This window comes from Erpetoichthys calabaricus, chromosome 2, assembly GCF_900747795.2.
Source record: "Erpetoichthys calabaricus chromosome 2, fErpCal1.3, whole genome shotgun sequence".
NCBI lineage: Eukaryota > Metazoa > Chordata > Cladistia > Polypteriformes > Polypteridae > Erpetoichthys > Erpetoichthys calabaricus.
Window position 1 is genome coordinate 106389660 of NC_041395.2, and position 21341 is coordinate 106411000.

General features: G+C 37.8%; 1 protein-coding gene across 28 annotated transcripts in view; it reads left to right on the forward strand.

The window, feature by feature from the left end:
- The window catches only part of madd (MAP-kinase activating death domain), a 237397-nt gene that overhangs the window by 80765 nt on the left and 135291 nt on the right, over positions 1-21341 (forward strand). The window contains exon 1 of one of the 28 annotated variants that reach the window (XM_051923174.1): positions 366-386. The exons of the other annotated variants lie outside the window; for them this stretch is intronic. The gene's annotated coding sequence lies outside the window, so the exon portion shown is untranslated. Of the gene's footprint in view, positions 1-365; positions 387-21341 lie in introns of those variants that run through there. 28 annotated transcript variants of the gene reach the window in all.

Below are 21341 nucleotides of genomic sequence, written 5' to 3' on the forward strand. Positions count from 1 at the left end.
TCAGGAATGTTTTACTTGTGGGTAATTATATGTAGCGTGTTTAAAACTTAAGTGCTCCAGTGACCCAATAAAGCCCTTCATAAAAAAAAAAACTACAAATACTGTGCACGTTAAAGTACTCTTTTAGTTACATAGTACTTCTGATACATCTCATTAACTGATGCCCATATTTTTTTAACAAAATTTCCCAGGTGAAGCCAGGTATCACAGCTAATAGTTTTTTAGAATTGTGGTGGTGCACAAACACAAATCTTGTCAAACTTTTTTTGTTGTATTTTCCAGGTGAAAAATTGTTTCTGCCCAATGAAAGAAGTCTATCACATTGTTACTTCTGATTAACTTGAAAGTTTTTCACTGATTCGACACAAGTGAAGTTACCTTACATGGTACACTTCATTGAATTTAATTCTGTGAATGATAATGTGTGGGTTATGTTATCTATGTAATGCTTTCATACTCATGTTATGCTTTGGAGAAATCATCCATGTTTATTAAAAAAAAAAAAAAAAAAAAAAACTCTCCACAAATATTTGCTTTATTTGTAGGTGTTAGCAGAAGATTTTTTTAAAGAATCATCAAGGAGACAAAAAAGCACACCTATTTATTTTTTAGTGGAAAGCTTAGTTTGGTTTCTTCCTGGAACTACAATGTTTATGCATCCAGATAAAGATGTTGCAAGAACTAATACGTCGGGATCAAATTGATACAAAAATTTTGAAAATGTAAAACTAGCAGCTCTTTTACAGTATTGGATGAAAGTTGGTACTGCACTCACGTGCAACTGCAAGTAGGTGAATTACTTTGCTAGCCACTGTAACACATCATTAAAAACTACATATAACAAGTAATAAAATGTATGCAGGGCATAACGGTCGGGTGCGGGGACTTTTAAGTGATTTCAAAGTTGGTGCATTGTACATTTTTAGTTCAACAAAGAGTTAATTATAACATTTTTGTTGAGTAAGGATTTTTTGTAACAATAATTCCTATTCATATACCACATGGCATTTCGTATGTGTTAGTAGACAACATTAAATACACACTTTTTAACATCACTTCCCAATGTCATGTATTCCAAAACATAGCTCAGATATGCTTGTGGTAGTCCAGTGGCCTTTATAGGCAATAGAATGATGTAAAAGTGGAATCCATTGATGTACAGTAGTATTGTTAGTTGTGGAGGAAGGGTCTATGACTGACAGTTGTTCGAGTTACTTAAATCATAACACATAGTCAATCAGATTCTGAACAAAAGTTTAACCTTATTGAAAATTATATGTTTGATGAAGGACTTGAGGCTATGCTTGATTTGTAAATATTACTTAGTTTGAGTTGGAAGCCTTGTTATACGCAGTTTTACAATTCAAGCATCATGGGTTCAATTACCATACCTGAAGGCTGTCTGCTATGGAAGGTATTTTCTGCAAAAATTAAAATGAAACTGCAGTTTCTGTATTGCAATTTCATTTTCTGTCTGCATGCAAAAATGCTGCAAAAATGAAAATGAAATAACCCCATTTGCAATTTCATTTTCAAAGTCTGCACGCTAGAATGCTGCAAAAATTAAAAGTAAAATGCAAATAAACACTGGTGCCACCTGCTGCTCATTGAATTTTCAATTTCCACTTTGCATTTTCATTTTCAAGCTCTCAGCATGCAAATAAAATAGTGAGGGTCCACAATTCAACTGTGTTTAATTCACGTGATTTTGATCTTTTCACCCCCGTACCGTAACCTTCACAGCAAAACTGTCTCACAAACTGAAGAAATTCATGTGCAATTTAATTACAATATTTAACATGACAGAAATTAGCCTTTATTACATAATAGTTTACATTTATTTACACTGAAGTGGAAACAGGTTTCTTTCTATTTTTGTAGTATTGTATTTTACCATTGGGCTGTCTGGTGGAGGTACTGGAGAGCCTTGAGGCTCAGATCTGTAACCTGGAGTGCTGTTTGCAGCAGCAGTACAAGGGAGGAGACAGCTGAGAGACTGGCACCTGGGCAGCTCCACCAGTCATGAAAAGCAGGGCCAGTGGTAAAAATATGCAAGCAAAGGACAAGGCAAATTGTAGAGGCATTGTGAAGTGGCAGTGAAGGGAGAGCCTCAAAGCTGAGATCCAGACCTGGAATATTTTTTGCAGTGCCAGTTCAGCATAGAACCTGGTACATCTGCATCTTCACAGCAGGAGGTTTGCCTGCTTGCCTACAGCTGACCTGTGTTGAATACACCTGCTGCACTGAACAACATCACAGCATTTAACATCCTGGTTGTCCAACCTGTCAGTGCAGCACACAATATCTCTGCTGTGCCATCGGACAACACAGCACTCCCAAACCCTGCTGATGTATCCTCAACAATGGCTGTATGACTAAATCGGGAGGGAAAGACCACCCAGCCGTTTCAATTGGTTTGTGCACTGTTGCAAGAAGTTGTAAGTGGCCGTTGGGGACAGTGACTTTGAAAGGAGGGCTATGCAATGGCACAGGAGAAGTTACATCAACTAGGGATGAGTCACCAAAAGATTGAGCTGGCATTGTATCACCAATAGCAACGGCGCCTATAAAAAGAGCATCTCTGTATACTCGCACGGGCATTTCAAGCTAGTGCAGCAAAAGGCAAGCAGTCCTTTTAAGGATAGCAAGGATACCTCAAAGATGTAAACGCCATTGTGGTACTCTGTGCTGCTGCTACACTATCATACTACAGAAATACAAAGTGTCCCATTTCTAATTCAGTGTAAGTAAATGTCAATTTTGACATATTTAAGGATAGTTTCTGTCATGTTAAAATATTGTAATTAAATAGCACATTAATTACTTCTGAACTAGAATTATACATGGTCTTCGGATTTTGTGAGACGATTTTGCTGTGAAACTTGTAGTGAAAAGATCAAAATCACATGAATTAAACACAGTTGAAGTGAGAAGTATTCTATCGATCAAAGTGGCTGTACAGCTAAAAAGGACAAAGAATCGTGGGAATTTGAGTTACAAAGCCCTGCCCATTGACCCTTGCTATTTGCATGTTGAGAATTTGAAAATCAAAATTCAAAGTGGAAATGCGTTATACTTTTCATTTTTGCAGCTTTATTGCAGCTCAGGCTGAAAATGAAAATGCAAATAGGATTATTTCATTTTAATTTAATTTTTGCAGCATTCTTGAGTACACGCTTTGAAAGTAAAATTATAAATGAGATTTAAATTTCATTTTGATTTTTGCATGCAGACTTTGAAAATCCATCCATCCATCCATTTTCCAACTGAATCCAAACACAGGGTCACGGGGGTCAGCTGGAGCCAATCCCAGCCAACAAAGGGCGCAAGGCAGGGAACCAGTCCTGGGCAGGGCACCAGCCCACCGCAGGACTTTGAAAATGAATTTGCAAAAGAGAGATTGCATTTTCGTTTTAATTTTTGCAGAAAATAGCTCCCATAGTCTGATACCTGTTCTTTCTATGTTAGTTTTCTGAGCAGTGCTCTTCCAGTTTCAACTTAGAGCACACTGACCATATTTCTTACTGTACCAGTGAGTAATTGTTATGCTGTTCTTGTGCCTCTTGAACTTTCAAACAAGGACCCCCGCCCGATTGAATGTCACTGTCGTCTGTTATTTTCTAACTCGTGTTTACAGTTCAGGGTAACAAGGGAAACCTTGTTGGATGTATTAGGAAACTCCAAACTGGCAGTGCTGGCAGCAGTTGTAACTAGTACAAATCAAGGCAACTTTCAAACAAAATTTAGCTTGTCTGCACTGCGATGAAATGAGCTGCTATGTTTGTTAATTCCAAAGGAATAAAATTTTGTTTTTCAGTGTTTCAAAGCACAAGACGCATCTCCTTATTAATACAAGATGCAGTGTGTTAACAGAAGAGTTTAATCACAGATAATATTTCACAAAATAGGCAAAACAGCACATTTCATTGCTGAATATGAGTATTCAATTGCTAATTCTGTGTTGTTTGGTTTTTGAAGGCAAACTAATGATCATGAGTTTAACCTCTAAAATGTGACGATCATAGTTAAAATGCACATATATCATTTTTATGGTTAAGATTAATTGACTGTAGGTAACAGTTCAGTTAATTTTTAAATTCTGGATTTGTACACAAGCTAAACAGTAACGAAGGGTTATACTATTTATCATACTTCAGTGTACCAGCTAAACATTTGTAATTCTTTGAGGTTTAATTATAATTATGGAGTAACATTTTAATGATGCAGTACTAAAACTCACCAAAACTTGCATGACACGCATAAACAAATAATAAACACAGTACAAATCTTTTAATAAGTCACAAATGTAGCAAATGTTAATAAGATGTTTATCAAGAAGACACAAGGCTAACGTGCTTATTAAGTCTATAAGTAAAAGGCAAATTTTGCTGTTAAGTGTAAGGTAAATATTGACTAAATGTTTATTTACTCTATGCAGGAAGGCTTACATGCCACAGGGTACTTCATTCAAATGTAGAATGTATAAACCTTTTGCTTTCATTGCTTACATTACAGTAATCCCTCGCTATATCGCGCTTCGCCTTTCGCAGCTTCACTCTATCGCGGATTTTATATGTAAGCATATTTAAATATATATCGTGGATTTTTTGCTGGTTCGCGGATTTCTGCGGACAATGGGTCTTTTAATTTCTGGTACATGCTTCCTCAGTTAGTTTGCCCAGTTGATTTCATACAAGGGACGCTATTGGCAGATGGCTGAGAAGCTACCCAACTTACTTTTCTCTCTCTCTCTTGCTCTGACATTCTCTGCTCCTGACGGAGGGGGTGTGAGCAGGGGGGCTGTTTGCACACCTAGACAATACGGACGCTTGTCTAAAAATGCTGAAAGATTATCTTCACATTGCTCTCTTCTGTGCAGCTGCTTCGTGAAGCGACATGCTGCACAGTGCTTTGCATACTTAAAAGCTCGAAGGGCACGTATTGATTTTTGATTGTTTTTATCTGTCTCTCTCTCTCTCTGACATTCTCTGCTCCTGACGGAGGGGGTGTGAGCTGCTGCCTTCATTGCAACTGCTGTATACGGCGGTGCTTCGCATACTTAAAAGCCAAACAGCCCTATTGATTTGTTTGCTTTTCTCTCTCTGTCTGACATTCTCTGCTCCTGACGCACACTCCTTTGAAGAGGAAGATATGTTTGCATTCTTTTAATTGTGAGACGGAACTGTCATCTCTGTCTTGTCATGGAGCACAGTTTAAACTTTTGAAAAAGAGACAAATGTTTGTTTGCAGTGTTTGAATAAAGTTCCTGTCTCTCTACAACTTCCTGTGTTTCTGTGCAAATCTGTGACCCAAGCATGACAATATAAAAATAACCATATAAACATATGGTTTCTACTTTGCGGATTTTCACCTTTCGCGGGGGGTTCTGGAACGCAACCCCCGCGATCGAGGAGGGATTACTATATATACTTTTACACTTAAGAAGATCATTTAATTTACTTGTTACATGGACGCTATCCAGTGACTTGATACGAAGACTGGACTCCTTTGGTACTGTGTCTCTCTGGAAAATACTTCGGTACCGCTGGTCTGACTTTGTGTCGAATGAGCATTGTGAGGGAGTGTCAGTTATGGCACTACGGCCTTGTGGCACGTTTCCCTGAGGGTGATCCAGCTCGTAAGATCCTCATTGTTGGGGACCCGAGTGACTGGACCATGCCAAGGGGTTGCCCACGTAACACCTGGCTGCGGCAGATAGAGGGTCATTTCTGGAGGGTGGGACTGGACCGCGTGTCTGCCTGGGTGGTTGCCAACCGGGATCCCGAGCTGTTTCCTCATATAGTTGGTGCAGCACCGCACTGTACCAGTGCATGATCCCCGACTTGAATTGTTACAATTTAAAAGTGTTTGGAGGTGTGAAATGCAGGGCTGTGCAGTCGGAGTCGGAGACAATTTTGGTACCTGGAGTCAGCAAAAATGTACAGACTCCAACTCCTAATAAATTTAAATTGTAAAGAAAAAAAATACAGCAAGTTCAAATGTCCCATTTCACAAACAGTAGTCATAATTAAATACTTTTCTGATGTAAGAACAAAGCCCAGTGCATAGTTGTGTCACTACTAGTGTGAAGTTCGGCTGAGCTATTATTATACAACCAGACATTCACATATTGTATTTGGATTATGGTACATTACAAAAAGTGTTTTTATGTTATTTCAGATATAATTTGTTTAACAAGTTCATTTAAGTGTAAACAAGTGTAATGGTGTAGGTGTGTGCTGTGGCCTGATGTGTGTTCAGGGGTTCTGTCTGCACTCTCCATATATGCTCCCACCACCCAGGGCTAAACTTTAGCATAACTTTGCACACCACCTGTTCTAGAAGATTTTGAAATTAAAATGAACAGATTCTATGTATTGATAATGCAGATAATGCTTCTAATATCTTAAGCACAATTGAGAAAATGAATAAAGTAGATGAAGAAAGTGACAAACAGATATTAGGGGAAGACAGTTCTGCAAGTATTGGAGAAAGTGAAACCGAAGAGAATAGTGCAATTCTGGATAACATTGCTGAAGAACCATCTAAGCTTACTACTATTCAACATATGCATTGTGCTGTTCATACTCTGCAACTTGCACTAAGAGATGGATTGAAAGATTGTCATGCAGCTACTCTAATTGGCAAATTGAGACAAGTAACTGTTGCAGATCAAACAACACACTGGGGAAGCACTTATTTGATGGTAAAGTGCTTGCTTGAACTAAAAGACTTTCTTGAAGAACTGGACAATGATAATGTTTTATTAACTGAAAGCCAGTGGGCACAAGTAAAAGAACTGGAAAGTCTACTTTCTTACCCCTTTACTGTAACCAAGTAGTTACAATATGAAGAAATAACACCCGGTAAATTTTTCTTGGAATGGAAGAGCTTGATATATTGCCTGAACAAATGTGGAGGGTTAATAGCTAATGGCATCGTATCTTCAATGAAGAAAAGAGTCTGTTACTCGATAATCAAATCTTGTTAGCTGCTATTTATGTTGGTCCAATGAACCGAATTTTGGTGAGCAGTGACCAGATTGCTAATGGAAAAAAGGCACTCTATGACGTAGCAGTTCTCATGAAGGGATTACTTCTACCTGAAACACTACCACTAGATGAAGCTATAAGCTCTGGTAACTCAGTATCATCCACTCAGTGCTGGGTGGTATACCGGTTCATACCGAAAACCGTTTTTTATGTTTGTTATGATATGGATTTTTCTTATACCGCAACACCGGTTTAAATTGCCTAAACGACGTTCGGAACGTGGCGCAGCGGGAAACTGTTCAAGTGGGGACCTTTTTCACTGCTACACCACTAATCACAGAGGTGTTGCGCGGGGGCTCTTTTTCACTGCTAAACCGCTAAATAGGTAGTGGTAGTGTAGATATTGCACGGTGAAAATGGACAGAGAACATTCTGAAACTGAAGCTGTAGTTGACGATAAAGTTGAACATGATGACACACAAGAACTTTTGCCGAAAAAAAGGAGTCACGGCCGTTGCCTGGAGATACTTTGGTTTTAAAAGGTTGGATGTGGACCATTATGTTCAAATGTGTAAATACTGTTTCTATACTACTGGATAATACTGCAAGCCAAGTTGTACTTGTTTTATTTTTTTTCAATGCAGTGTAATGTACCTGGGTACTGTGTAATAATGTGACGACATGTTGACTTTATTCTCAACATTTCCACTTTAATCTCGACGCTTATGACGAGAATAAAGTCGACATGTTGACTTTATTCTTGACATTTCTACTTTATTCTCGCCGTTTATGTCAAGATTAAAGTCGACATGTTGATTTTCTCAAACCCCGTCATAAGTTATATAGCACATTAAATGCTTTGTGTTAAGTGTTCCCTGAGCCATGTTAAATCAGTACGTGCTACTTAAACTGACTTCCTCTTGTACTGAGGAGGCACCCGCAGCAATTGCTGCACAGAATACATTCACTCCATGATATTCCTGCTCTCTGAACATTTAGAATGCTAAGATAAATACTTGATATATTTTTCATGATGAAATGCATTAAAGTATATATTAATCATGTGGGGGCATGGCGGCGTGGAGTTTGCAATGCTGCTTCGCAGCAAAGGTGTCTCGGGTGCACCCTGCCTTGAATTTGCTTGTTTTTGTAGTGGGTTTACTCAGCGTGCTTCAGTTTCCTTTCAAAGTCGTGTAGGATGTGGGGTTTTGTTATGCTATATTGACCCTGCTAGTATATGTTTTGCTCATATCCTGCGATGTGCTGGCAACTCGTTCAGGATTTGCTCCTGCCTTGCACACAATGCTTGCTGGGATGGGCGCAACCCTGAATGGATGGCATAATTAAACATGTATAACAAAGATATTTCTAAAGTTCTGAACACTCCGTGGGCTAAGATTATAACTAGTTTTAATTTCACAAAGACGTTTATCCTGTGGTGATTGGTTATGTGGAGAAAGAAAAAGTAAGGATAGGAACTGGGGTTTTGGTACGTCAGACAGACAGCACGCGTGCAATAAAGAAAGCCTGCTCAGAAGAACATCCATTGAATTCTGTGTTCGTGTCTCCGACCACCAGATCACAAACCCAACATTTACACAATATTTAAGTTAAACCTTTGCGATACCCATTCATATATCCAGTTTTTTGGAGCCTCGTCACACCTGCCATAATGTTCTCTATACTGAACATACACCTGGGGACCCCTTACTGCGATGGAGCAGCACTACCGCCTCACTACCGTGCATGTTTAATACCCGCTTTAATGCATGTCATCATGAAAATGATATCAAGTATTTATCTTAGCATTCTAAATTTTCAGAGAGCAGGAATATCATGAAGTGAATGGATTCTGTGTGGTGATTGCTGCCGGCACCACCTCTTAGTGCGGAGGAAGTCAGTTTAAGAAGCGTAGTGATTAACAACTGGGTCGGGGAACACTTAACACAAAGCATTTAATGTACTGCATTAACTTATGACGGGGTTTGAGAAAATCTTGTAAATTAAACATTGATTTTAGGATGAAGTTTAGTTTACGACATTCTACTTTATTCTCATAGTTTATTTTATAATTAAAGTGGAAATGTCGACTTTAATCTCGACATAAGCATAAAAATTAAATTATAAAAAAATAAACTATACCACAAATAGCATTATAAATGCAAGTTGCAGTTTTATTATTTATGTATACTGTAACTTAGCTTGAAGCAAGGTCGATATTAATGCAGTTTGCCTAAATGATGGTTCAGTTGGTAAAGATGTCATCACAAAGTTGCACTTGTTTTATTTTATTTTAATTTGGTGAATACTGTGTAATGCACTTGGGCTTGAAGTCTTGAAGTAATAGTGCAAGTATCAGTAATAATACTATTATTTTATTGTTATTATTTATTAGTTTAAATATTATGCAGTTTAAAGATGGTAAAGCTGTTTAAAAAGTCACTTTAACGTGTCGGTGGACAGAGATGGTTAACATTAACAGAAAGTGTAGTTGGTTTACAAAAAATATTTACTATTTATTCCTTTTCTAAGACATGTCCAGTGCAATACAACTTTTGACAAGCACCTCTGGATATTTTACAAAGTCTAAATGCCTCTTTGGATGGTTGAAAATATGTTGTCAAAATTATAGTTTAAGTTGTTTGCAAAATTTGTTCAATAAAAAGGTTCTATATTTTGACTGCATCAGTCATGCAGTTTGATTTCTTGTCTTCATTAGTGCCACCCCCTTGAAAACTATCACTTTATGGGGCCATGCAAACCTGTATTAATACTTGTGTGCACATTAAAATGTTTTTTGTACAATTCTCATGACAGTGGAATAGGTTATTCTTAGCCAGTCTACTGCACTAATTGCAATGGAAAATGTGGTTAACATCCACTCATGCATGGGAAAAAAAAAATACCGCCGAATACCGTGAAACCGGAATAATTCAGAAAAATACCGTGATATAGAATTTTGGTCATACCGCCCACCTCTACATCCACTTCATATGAAGAATTAGACTTTGATTCCTACTTGGACAAAATGGAAGTTTCAAAAGCAAACCGACATCACCTATGTGTGAAAGATAAACGATCAGTAAATGTCCAAATAAAGAGATTCCAGCAGGAGTTTTTTAATGAATTAAAAGAAGTTGAAAAGTATGATCACTTATCGAAACTGACTATAGGAGAAGCCATCCTTGTTGATCCAGAGATTATTAGTGATGTGGCTAGAACTGTAACAGCAATGCCACCCACCCAAGTCAGTGTTGAAAGACTATTTTCAGCTCTAAAAATAATCAAGTCAGATTTAAGAGCTTCTATGAAAGAGAATCTGGTAGAAGCAATTCTGTTTCTTAGAACATGGCATTGAATTAATTTTGGATTGCATTTAACAGCTCTTCTACTCTACAACTGTATTCCAAGTTTAATTTCTAAACTGTTTTTTGTTCATCTAGTTAAGGCTTTGTTTTTGTTTTAAAACTACCGAGAAATGTGGTTTATATTTTTTGAACTGGTAAAGTCCTTGTTCCTGATTTTTATGCATGCCACTACTTTATAGCCGCTTGATAAAATCAATAAATAAAACCTTTATTGTTTTCATTTTTTTGTTTTTTGTTTAACTGGCCTATACAGTAGAGAGTCAGCTTCCTAGCCAGTAGTTATGTGGTTAAATGATGTGTATGTTGCCTTCCTTCAATCAACATGGAAAATACATTAGCATATTAAATACAGAGTAGTTGGAGTCAGAAATACCGGAACTAAGGAGTTGGAGTCGAAAAATTTATCTACCGACTCCACAGCCCTGGTGAAATGTTGATCCACTGGTTGTTTTCTGTTTACGGTCAAGATGCTGAGAAGACTTCATAAAGCACAACCAACTTGGTGGTCTAGCTGGACTTACCAATAGAGGATTATTGTCCCACATACATACAAGCAGCCAGTGACAGCGAGTTCTACCTGCGCTCACTGTATGGTGATATCTTATTAACTTATATTGAGGATCTATTTGCCATCAGTAGTGGCTATTGGATGTGAAGAAGTGGAAAATATATAAAATACGCAAGTTGGTATAATCACTGTCATGCTAAAATTGAAACAGTAAAGTAATTCATATTAGAGGTCTTACAGAATGTTTCTCTATTTTAAGATAGACATGTTTGGAAATTCACCATTGCCTTTCATTGGAAGATTTTGAAGTTTTAAAATTGTGCACAGAACTATCTGTTCAAGATATCCCAACAAAAGTGTAACTGTCTAGACCAATTTCCATGAAGAATAAGTGTGCCACATTTCAACAAAATCAGCCCTTGGGGGCTGCATTGTTTCATGTGGAGAGACAGACAGATAGATAGATACTTTATTAATCCCAAGGGGAAATTCACATACTCCAGCAGCAGCATACTGATACAAAAAAAACAATATTAAAGAGTAATAAAAATGTAGGTAAAAACAGACAATAACTTTGAATAATGTTAACATTTACGCCCCCGGGTGGAATTGAAGAGTCACATAGTTTGGGGGAGGAACGATCTCCTCAGTCTGTCAGTGGAGCAGGACAGTGACAGCAGTCTGTCGCTGAAGCTGCTCCTCTGTCTAGAGATGACACTGTTTAGTGGATGCAGTGGATTCTCCATAATTGATAGGAGCCTGCTGAGCGCCTGTCGCTCTGCCACAGATGTCAAACTGTCCAGCTCCATGCCTACAATAGAGCCTGCATATTACTACCGCAATAGATGTGTCGTGCATTAAATGGCTTAACTGTTCCAATACCAATAATGTTTCTGTCACAATTTTTCAAGTGTTTAGCCTTACGAAATGAGCATTAACCTTTTGAAAGCAGAGGACTGTACACCATTACAAACCAATCTTGCTTTATGCAGTCACAGAGAGGAATTTTATTAAAAATGAGATGCTTACCATTAACACTAGAATTACGAAAGCCTACAAAAAAACTTGTAAATCAGGCCCACGTTAAATCCCTTCGCACCTCTCCGTCAGCGTCTTTTGTCTTGAAAATGTGTTGATCAACACATGCAGTAAGCAGCTTGCTATAACCACCCCACCACCACTGCAGAAAGGGCAAAAAGTTCTCCCAGCTCAAGCCTCGATTATCTTGGAGTGAGGTGCTGGAGTTTTAGAGGGAAAATAATATATTGTTATTTGGAACACATGCATGTTATGTGTGTTCCATGTATACAACAATTTATGTAAACACATTGTTAAAACAAACATTTTTCATGCTTTAGTACAAAATGGCAAAATGCAGACATGAAGCATATAATGTATGAAGACTGAAGTTCAAATATCAAATAAACACTTTCACAAAAGGTGCAAGTATAATATGTCGGCTTCTGTGGTGTAGCGGTAAGAACTGCTGACTTGTAATCAAGATGCCGCCAGTTCGATTCTGGCCTCTTCCCAAATTTACTGTTTTGATTAGTGAGCTGCTCTTATTGTTAATATTATACAATAAAAACATACATTTGATTTGTGTCTGTAATAGCTGGTGTAAATTTATAGTACGATCACGATACAACCTCCATCCCCCCCCCCCAATCTGACACTGTTTGTTTTTATTTGAAACTGGGAATAACTGTAGATGTAAGTGGTTTTTGAGATACTGGAACTGGAAATTCTCAGATCTGGAGGGATAAAAGCTAACACACAAACGCTGGTGCATCATGCCTTCCTGGTATCTCATTGTCACTTGAATTTTTTTATTCAGTTTTATTGAGTGTTCCTGCTCACACTGAATTAGTATGCATCCATACATGCAACCATCTTCTTTATTAGTGACCAGTTTTTGCTGCTGATTAACTTCTTTTGCTTTAGTTTAAATTAATCTGACTCAAGCCCCTTTGTTGCCTTTTTTTCCTTAATTAGCAACCAAATAATAAGACAACAAAACGAGCCGCCACGTGACCAGCTCACCTGTGCCCACCACACGATATCTGAAAATAAAGAAAGGTGACAGTCTTGGTGAGGTCTGTCTGCTCAGGTCACCAAAACATTCTGATGTTGTTCTTAGAAAAAACAGAAAAATCAACAGTTTTGGAAATGTCTGCTGTGGCAGAATGAGAGCAGCAACAAGCCACGGAATTAAATAACGGGTTTAATTAACAGGAAGAATCAGCTTCTCATTAAGAGACTGGTTGGAGTTTGAAATCCCAGTTTAGCTGCTCACCCGTCGGCTCGTTTCACATCTCATTTCTGTTTGGCTGTCATTTAATGAAGAAAGGAATCAATTCAGAGGACTGAATCCTTAAAAATAAGGCTATTAAAATTCAAGTCTATTAAAAGAAGTTAATTAGCAGTGAAAACTGGTCACTGATTAGGAAAAGGGCTAGAATGAAAACCTGTAGCCACTGTGGCCCACCACAGAGTTCGACACCTCTGCCCTAAACCATGATACTGAACAATCTTTGTTTTCAGATCTTTTGAGAGTTGCTTTGAGGATCCCATGCTGTCACTCTTCAGAGGAGAGTCAAAGGGAAGCACAACTTGCAATTGACCACCTTAAATACCTTTTCTCATGATTGGACACTCCTGTCTATAACGTAAGGCTTAACGAGCTAATCCAACCAATTTGGTGTTGCAAGTAATCAGCATTGAGCAGTAACATGCATTCAAATCAGCAAAACTACAAGGGTACCCAAATTTTTGCACAGCCAGTTTTTCACATTTGATTTAATCTCATACAACTAAATACTACTTCACTAAAAATCTTTGTTCGGAAAACACCCCAGTACTCAGATGTTCCTAGTAAATGAAAGACATACACCTGTTATCTTTTTTTGTTGAAAGTAGAGTAAATTATTATGCAGGCTGAGAGGGGTTCCCAAACTTTTTCATATGACTGTATCAGATCCACAAAATACTGTGCCTGTGGTCCTAACAGCACTAATAGAGTTTCAAAAGATTTCTGCTGTCAGAATCAGTTTGAGTAAAAGTGTGCTCTTCCCAGTGAATTCTTAAACATACAATATTTGATTGGACACCTTCCCTTTTATCTTCGCAGATCAGTTTAAATACGTAGGGGTAAACATAAAGCTCTTTATCAACAAAATTTTGCTGTCTGTATGGAGAAAATTAAGCAAGATTTGCATAGATGGTCAACCCTTTGTCTCATTTTAGCTGGAAAAATAAACATTGTTAAGATGAATATCCATCCTTAGCTTCTCTTTTTATTTCAAAACATTCCAATATACATTAATAGATCTTTTTTTATAAGAAATTAGATTCAACCATAACCTCATTTATTTGGAATTCAAAACATCCATGTATCCAAAAGGGTGACCTTACAAAGACCTAAGGCAGAAGGCGGCATGGCTCTACATAACTTTCAATTTTATTACTGGGCAGCAAATATCATCTTGTTCTTCTTGTTACGGCTGCTCCCACATGCTATACAAACATGGTCATGGACACAAATAGATGGACATAAAACAAGCTTGGTCTACAATAGAAATAAAATCCTGCAGTACTTCTTTATGTTCCTTGCTTTGCACCCCAATTAATACAAGTTATCGCCAATATACTAACAACCCAATTGTACTTCACTCATTCAGAATATGGAACCAATGTAGGAAGTATTTTATGATAGAGAAGCTATTTATCTGTGGCACCTCTGCCCAAGAGCCACCTTTTTCCACCCTTTCAAGTTTGCACAGTTTTTAATGTCTGGAAAACATTTGGGATTAAATCACTTAGAGATCTGTACATAGACGTCTTTGCGCACTCTAAACTTAACTTTCCAGCAACACATTTCTTTCACTACCTTCAAATTAGAACCTTTGTTAAATGCATTTTCCTCACCTCCCACCTTACCTCTATGCCGGAAAAATATTGATCAGTCTTGAGGACTCAGACAGCATCTCTGTAATCTATAAAACCTTTTTACAGTCCCTCCCTTTCAAAGATCCAGGAGTACAGTGGGAAAAGGATCTCTCGCTCAACATCTCAGAAAAGGAGTAGAATGTAGCAATGCACAGAATTCATTCGAGCTCCATATGTGCAAAGCATATAATTATTCAACTCAAAATTATATATTGAGTGCATCTCTCTCGTTTAAAATTGTCCAAAATGTTTCCAGGGCAAGATACAACCTGCGAGCGCTGCAATCAAGTTCAAGTGCCACATGTTTTAGGCGTGCACCAAATTAACATAATTTTGGACCAAAATCTTTAAATGCCTTTCAGACAGCCTTGGTGTCACAATCTGTCCTAATCCACTGATAGCTGTGTTTGGGGTACTTCCAGATGGTCTTAAAGTGGAGAAGGACAAACAAATTGTAGTTGCCTTTACTACACTATTGACACGTAGACTTATCTTGCTGAAAGAATCCTAACCCTCCTATTCTAAGTCAGTGGGTAACAGATGTTATATACGATTTGAAGCTGGAAAAAATCTACTGCACTCTTGGAGGATCTGTACAAACGTTTTTCAAAACCTGGCACGATCTAATTAATAACATTTTAGAATAAGCATTTAAATTGAGGAAGCAGGTTCTCTCCCATCTTTTACTCCATTTATCTTTATTCATTTATTAATTTATCTATTTACTTATTTTTACTAGCTTAAAATTTTACTCTGCTGGCCTAGCTCTCTTTTTCAGTGGTGGGTGTTGATTTGTTTTGAACCTTTTTGGGTTTTTTTTTTGTAAAACTTGAGTTATTTGTATGGAATGTTATTTGATTTTAATTAAAAAAAAAAAAAAAGTAAAACAACAAACTAGAAAATAGTATCTGAATGATAGAACTACAGTTTATTCAATCATTTAATTTATTGGGAAGTTTTGTAACAGTCACCCTTCAGTCTCTAAATTCCGCACATTTCCGTTTTTAAATCTAAAATCTGTTTTTTTTTTCTAACATGTTTTTATTAACTTGCTGTGTATGTCTAGTAGGAATTGTAGATCGCAAATTTGAAGCGTTCCTTTTGTCCAATCGACTTCAAATTTTGTATGCATACGTATTTCTGATGACAATACATATTTCAATTATAATATTTGATACAATTGTGGATATTGATGAATCACACCCCTACACTCGAAAATATAATGTTTGGTGGGTCCTTAAGAAGGAATCGATATGGTATGTGGGTGGCATGTAAAGGAATACCGGGCACACCCTGTTGTATAAATGCCTTGTCCTCCTAAGAGGCCTCTGGGAAGAGCGACCGTCACTTGCCCCATGTATGTGGAAACAAACATGAATTTAAATAATATTCATATAAACCGGACTGAATTACCGATGACAACCAATGCTACGAAAACAGATTATGGGAAAGGAAAGCGAAATGAAACTTCCACACAACGAAAGACACGCCTGCAGAAAAAGAAGCAAAACCTTCAAGAGAAGCTCACTAGCGAAAGTGAATACATCCAAAGGCAATACAATTCCCAACAAAGTATAGTTACGGCACTGCAGAACGCAGAATGTTACCACTCAACATCTCATGGGCGTCTACAGTCCACAAGATGCAAAGAAGTACTGTAGACTACGCTGTAGTGTACTTATGCTCAAAGCTCTTCGCAGATGGCCAGGCATATGTACCTTTGAGTAGAGTACGATCCTTCGATGGATTACGAGGCTTTACAAGAAATGGATCGAATGAGACAACTCCAGCCATACAGAATACGCAATAACAACATCAGTTGAAGACACAAAGAAAACAAATTTACATAGTACTCTCGGATCACACTCTAAAACGTAACCTCCACTAGATTGGCTGTAAAAAAAATAAAAAGCTTAATGAAACAATGCATTTTCAAATACTTAAACTCTTTCAAATTTTATAGCTAATTTATATGGGAAAAATACATTAATAATACTAATTTCTTAAAAAATTGATAAAAAATTTTTCCAAGACTAAAAACTCTTAAATAAAAAAAAAACCATGCTTTTATTTAACATGTACTAAAAACGAGAAAATCATTTTTTTCCAGGGATGTCTTAAAGCACCCATGCTTTTATTTTTAGTCACAATAATTTATTGACACACGTACAATACGGTTTGTATATGAAAAAATCAAGTTTGTGACGTCCCTGAAAAAAAATGATTTTCTGGTTTTTAGTACGTTAAATGAAAGCATGTTTTTCAAAAAAAAATTTTTTTAATGTGTTAATTCTGTGATTACGTCAGTGTTTTCCACATCACGGAAATCATAGGGCCTTGCAGAATAGACTTTTTCCCTCAGAAGCTGAACTAGAGCTAACCAGCAATTAGACCAGGCCACCAAAACAAAAATGTGACCAGAATAAAACACATTAATCTTTTGAAAAACACTGTAGATGCTTAATATAGGACCATATTAATCAAATGCTACTGACTACTAGTGCTGGGCGGTATGCCGGTTCATACCGAAAACCGGTTTTTATTTTTTTTATGATATGGATTTTTCTTATACCGCAACACCGGTTTAAATTGCCTAAACAACGTTCGGAACGTGGCGCAGCGGGAAACTGTTCAAGTGGGGACCTTTTTCACTGCTACACCGCTAAACACAGATTTGTTGCACTAGGGCTCTTTTTCACTGCTACACCACCAAATAGTGGGCGGTAGCATAGGTATGCCGCGCGGTGAAAATGGACAGAGAGCCGAAAAAAAGCAGTCACGTCTGTCGCCTGGAGATGCTTTAGTTTTAAAAGGTCAGATGTGTAAATACTGTTTCTATACTACTGGATAATACTGCAAGCCAAGTTGTACTTGTTTTATTTGTTTTCAATACAGTGTAATGTACCTGGGTACTGTGTAATAGTGTGACGACATTTTGACTTTATTCTCGACATTTCCACTTTAATCTTGACGCTTATGACGAGAATATATTCTTTTGACTTTATTCTCGTAATTTGTCATTAAAGTAGAACTTTTGAAACTAAACTTCATCATAAAATGAATATTTAATTTACTAGATTTTCTCAAACCCTGTCATCTATACTAATTAATAAAAGGCAAAGCCCTCACTGACTGACTGACTGACTGACTCATCACTAATTCTGCAACTTCCCGTGTAGGTGGAAGGCTGAAATTTGGCAGGCTGATTCCTTACAGCTTACTTACAAAAGTTAGGTAGGTTTCATTTCGAAATTCAACGCGTAATGGTCATAACTGGAACCTCTTTTTTCACAATATACTGTAATGGACGGCAGCTCGATGGCCGTGGGAGGAGGAGTTGAGTGTCACGTCATCACGCCTCCCACGTAATCACGTGAAAAGACTGTGAACGCAGTAGGGAGAAATGAAGGAGGAGCCGCAAACAGCGAAGAACAAAAAATTCATTAAACAATTGAGAAGGGAGCGAAACAATAAGAAGCGAGCGAGTGAACCATACAAGCATCTTCATAAGGGAAACAAAGCACGGTGTAAAACGTAAGTTTAAATTAAGTTTATAGAAACGCTCCCGCTGCGGATTGCAATAACATATTCGCGAGATAAAAGAACGTAGTAGGGAGAAATGAAGGAAGAGCCGCAAACCGCGAAGAACAAAAAATTCATTAAACAATTGAGAAGGGAGCGAAACAATAAGAAGCGAGCAAGTGAAGCATACAAGCATCTTCATAAGGGAAAAAAGCACGGTGTAAAACGTAAGTTTAAATTAAGTTTATAGAAACGCTCCCGCTGCGGATTGCAATAACATATTCGCGAGATAAAAGTTTAATGAGAAGACACGAGGTATAAACGAACCACACGCCGTAGCGCAACGTTAGGGGCTTCACCTCTGGCGCTGACGATAGAGATTCGATTCCCAAGAGGGGATGCAGTGAGTGTGTACGCCTGATGAGCCCAGAATTAGGGAGAAACACATGTCGCATACTCTTTGCATTATTTGAAAGTAAACTATTAAAACCATTCTATGATCTGCTTCTGGGAACAGAAAGAGGGCACGTGGCGGACATAAGGCGACTTGCTGACAAACCACAAGCGTGACCTGGCAGGTAACCACCCATACAATCAGATTGTGATTCAGAAAACGAATGCCATGAATGTAATTACCACGATCTACATACTGTCAAATAAATGAAACACACGCCGTAGCGCGACAGCTGTGAAAAGGGAGCTTCACACAAAAACAGATCCTTAACAAATTATTATTGGTATATTTTCGATGCGTTTAAAAAGATTTTCTTTTCTTCTTAATAAAAAATTAAAAGCAGTACTTCGCCGCAACGAAGCGCGAGAATTTGGCTATATATATCTGCTTCTCGCAATTAAAAGAGGGCACGTAGCGGATGTTAGACGACTTGATGACCAAGCATAAGCGTTACCTGCCAGGTAACCACCCATACAATCAGATTGTGATTCAGACTAGGAATGCAATGAATGTAATTACCTCGATCTACATACAAGGCGAAAGTCTTGCAACATTCAAAGATTATGGTTTGGATAAGTACACCATGGAACATAAAAGAGCTTATGAAGCCTTGAACCGAAAAAAGCAAGATCTCAGAGATCGTTAAAAAAAAAAAAAAAAGGAGGTAATGTCGTTTTACTCGCTGTAGATTTTAGTCAAACATTACCAGTTATTCCACGAGGGAGACCAGCAGATGAACTCAACGCGTGTTTAAAATCCATGCTTTTCCCACGGTCGGTTATATGTCGCGTGTTCTCGGGTAGGTACACCAAAAATGTATACATTTAAGCATGTAATGGGCAAAGAAAAAATGAGGTATACCCGAAGGCACTGCAGTAGTACTCATGTAACTTTACTTCTTAAATGTTAATGTTTTACTGTTTAATAATTTATACGCTTCTTATATGTTGTTCAAATTCTTTTATCAAAAGAATTTTGCGCAATGCACAATAACATGGAGTGAATACACCATACGCATCCGCCCACGGCCGCCCTGGTGTGCGCAGATAGGAGTTGATTCTACAATAAAATAAAGATAAAAAGAGTAATACAATCATCACCCATAAAGCGGATAGCAGATGTGACGTACTATATGTGTACCAGATTTCAAGTCAATAGGTGAAACGGTTTGCGAGCTACAGGTGATTTAAAATCCTGGACAGACAAACGAATAGCCACGGCAGCAAATTATAGAAGAAGATTTTACTGTTTAATAATTTATATTTATATGAAATGTGCTTCTTATATATTACTTCATATTCTCATATGATAATGATGTTAATGTTGTTTATATTGATTTCTATGTTATTGTAAGTGCATGTATGTGTGTATATGTATATGTACAGTGGTGTGAAAAACTATTTGCCCCCTTCCTGATTTCTTATTCTTTTGCATGTTTGTCACACAAAATGTTTCTGATCATCAAACACATTTAACCATTAGTCAAATATAACACAAGTAAACACAAAATGCAGTTTTTAAATGATGGTTTTTATTATTTAGGGAGAAAAAAAATCCAAACCTACATGGCCCTGTGTGAAAAAGTAATTGCCCCCTTGTTAAAAAATAACCTAACTGTGGTGTATCACACCTGAGTTCAATTTCCGTAGCCACCCCCAGGCCTGATTACTGCCACACCTGTTTCAATCAAGAAATCACTTAAATAGGAGCTGCCTGACACAGAGAAGTAGACCAAAAGCACCTCAAAAGCTAGACATCATGCCAAGATCCAAAGAAATTCAGGAACAAATGAGAACAGAAGTAATTGAGATCTATCAGTCTGGTAAAGGTTATAAAGCCATTTCTAAAGTTTTGGGACTCCAGCGAACCACAGTGAGAGCCATTATCCACAAATGGCAAAAACATGGAACAGTGGTGAACCTTCCCAGGAGTGGCCGGCCGACCAAAATTACCCCAAGAGCGCAGAGACGACTCATCCGAGAGGTCACAAAAGACCCCAGGACAACGTCTAAAGAACTGCAGGCCTCACTTGCCTCAATTAAGGTCAGTGTTCACGACTCCACCATAAGAAAGAGACTGGGCAAAAACGGCCTGCATGGCAGATTTCCAAGACGCAAACCACTGTTAAGCAAAAAGAACATTAGGGCTCGTCTCAATTTTGCTAAGAAACATCTCAATGAATGCCAAGACTTTTGGGAAAATACCTTGTGGACTGATGAGTCAAAAGTTGAACTTTTTGGAAGGCAAATGTCCCGTTACATCTGCCGTAAAAGGAACACAGCATTTCAGAAAAAGAACATCATACCAACAGTAAAATATGGTGGTGGTAGTGTGATGGTCTGGGGTTGTTTTGCTGCTTCAGGACCTGGAAGGCTTGCTGTGATAGATGGAACCATGAATTCTACTGTCTACCAAAAAATCCTGAAGGAGAATGTCCGGCCATCTGTTCGTCAACTCAAGTTGAAGCGATCTTGGGTGCTGCAACAGGACAATGACCCAAAACACACCAGCAAATCCACCTCTGAATGGCTGAAGAAAAACAAAATGAA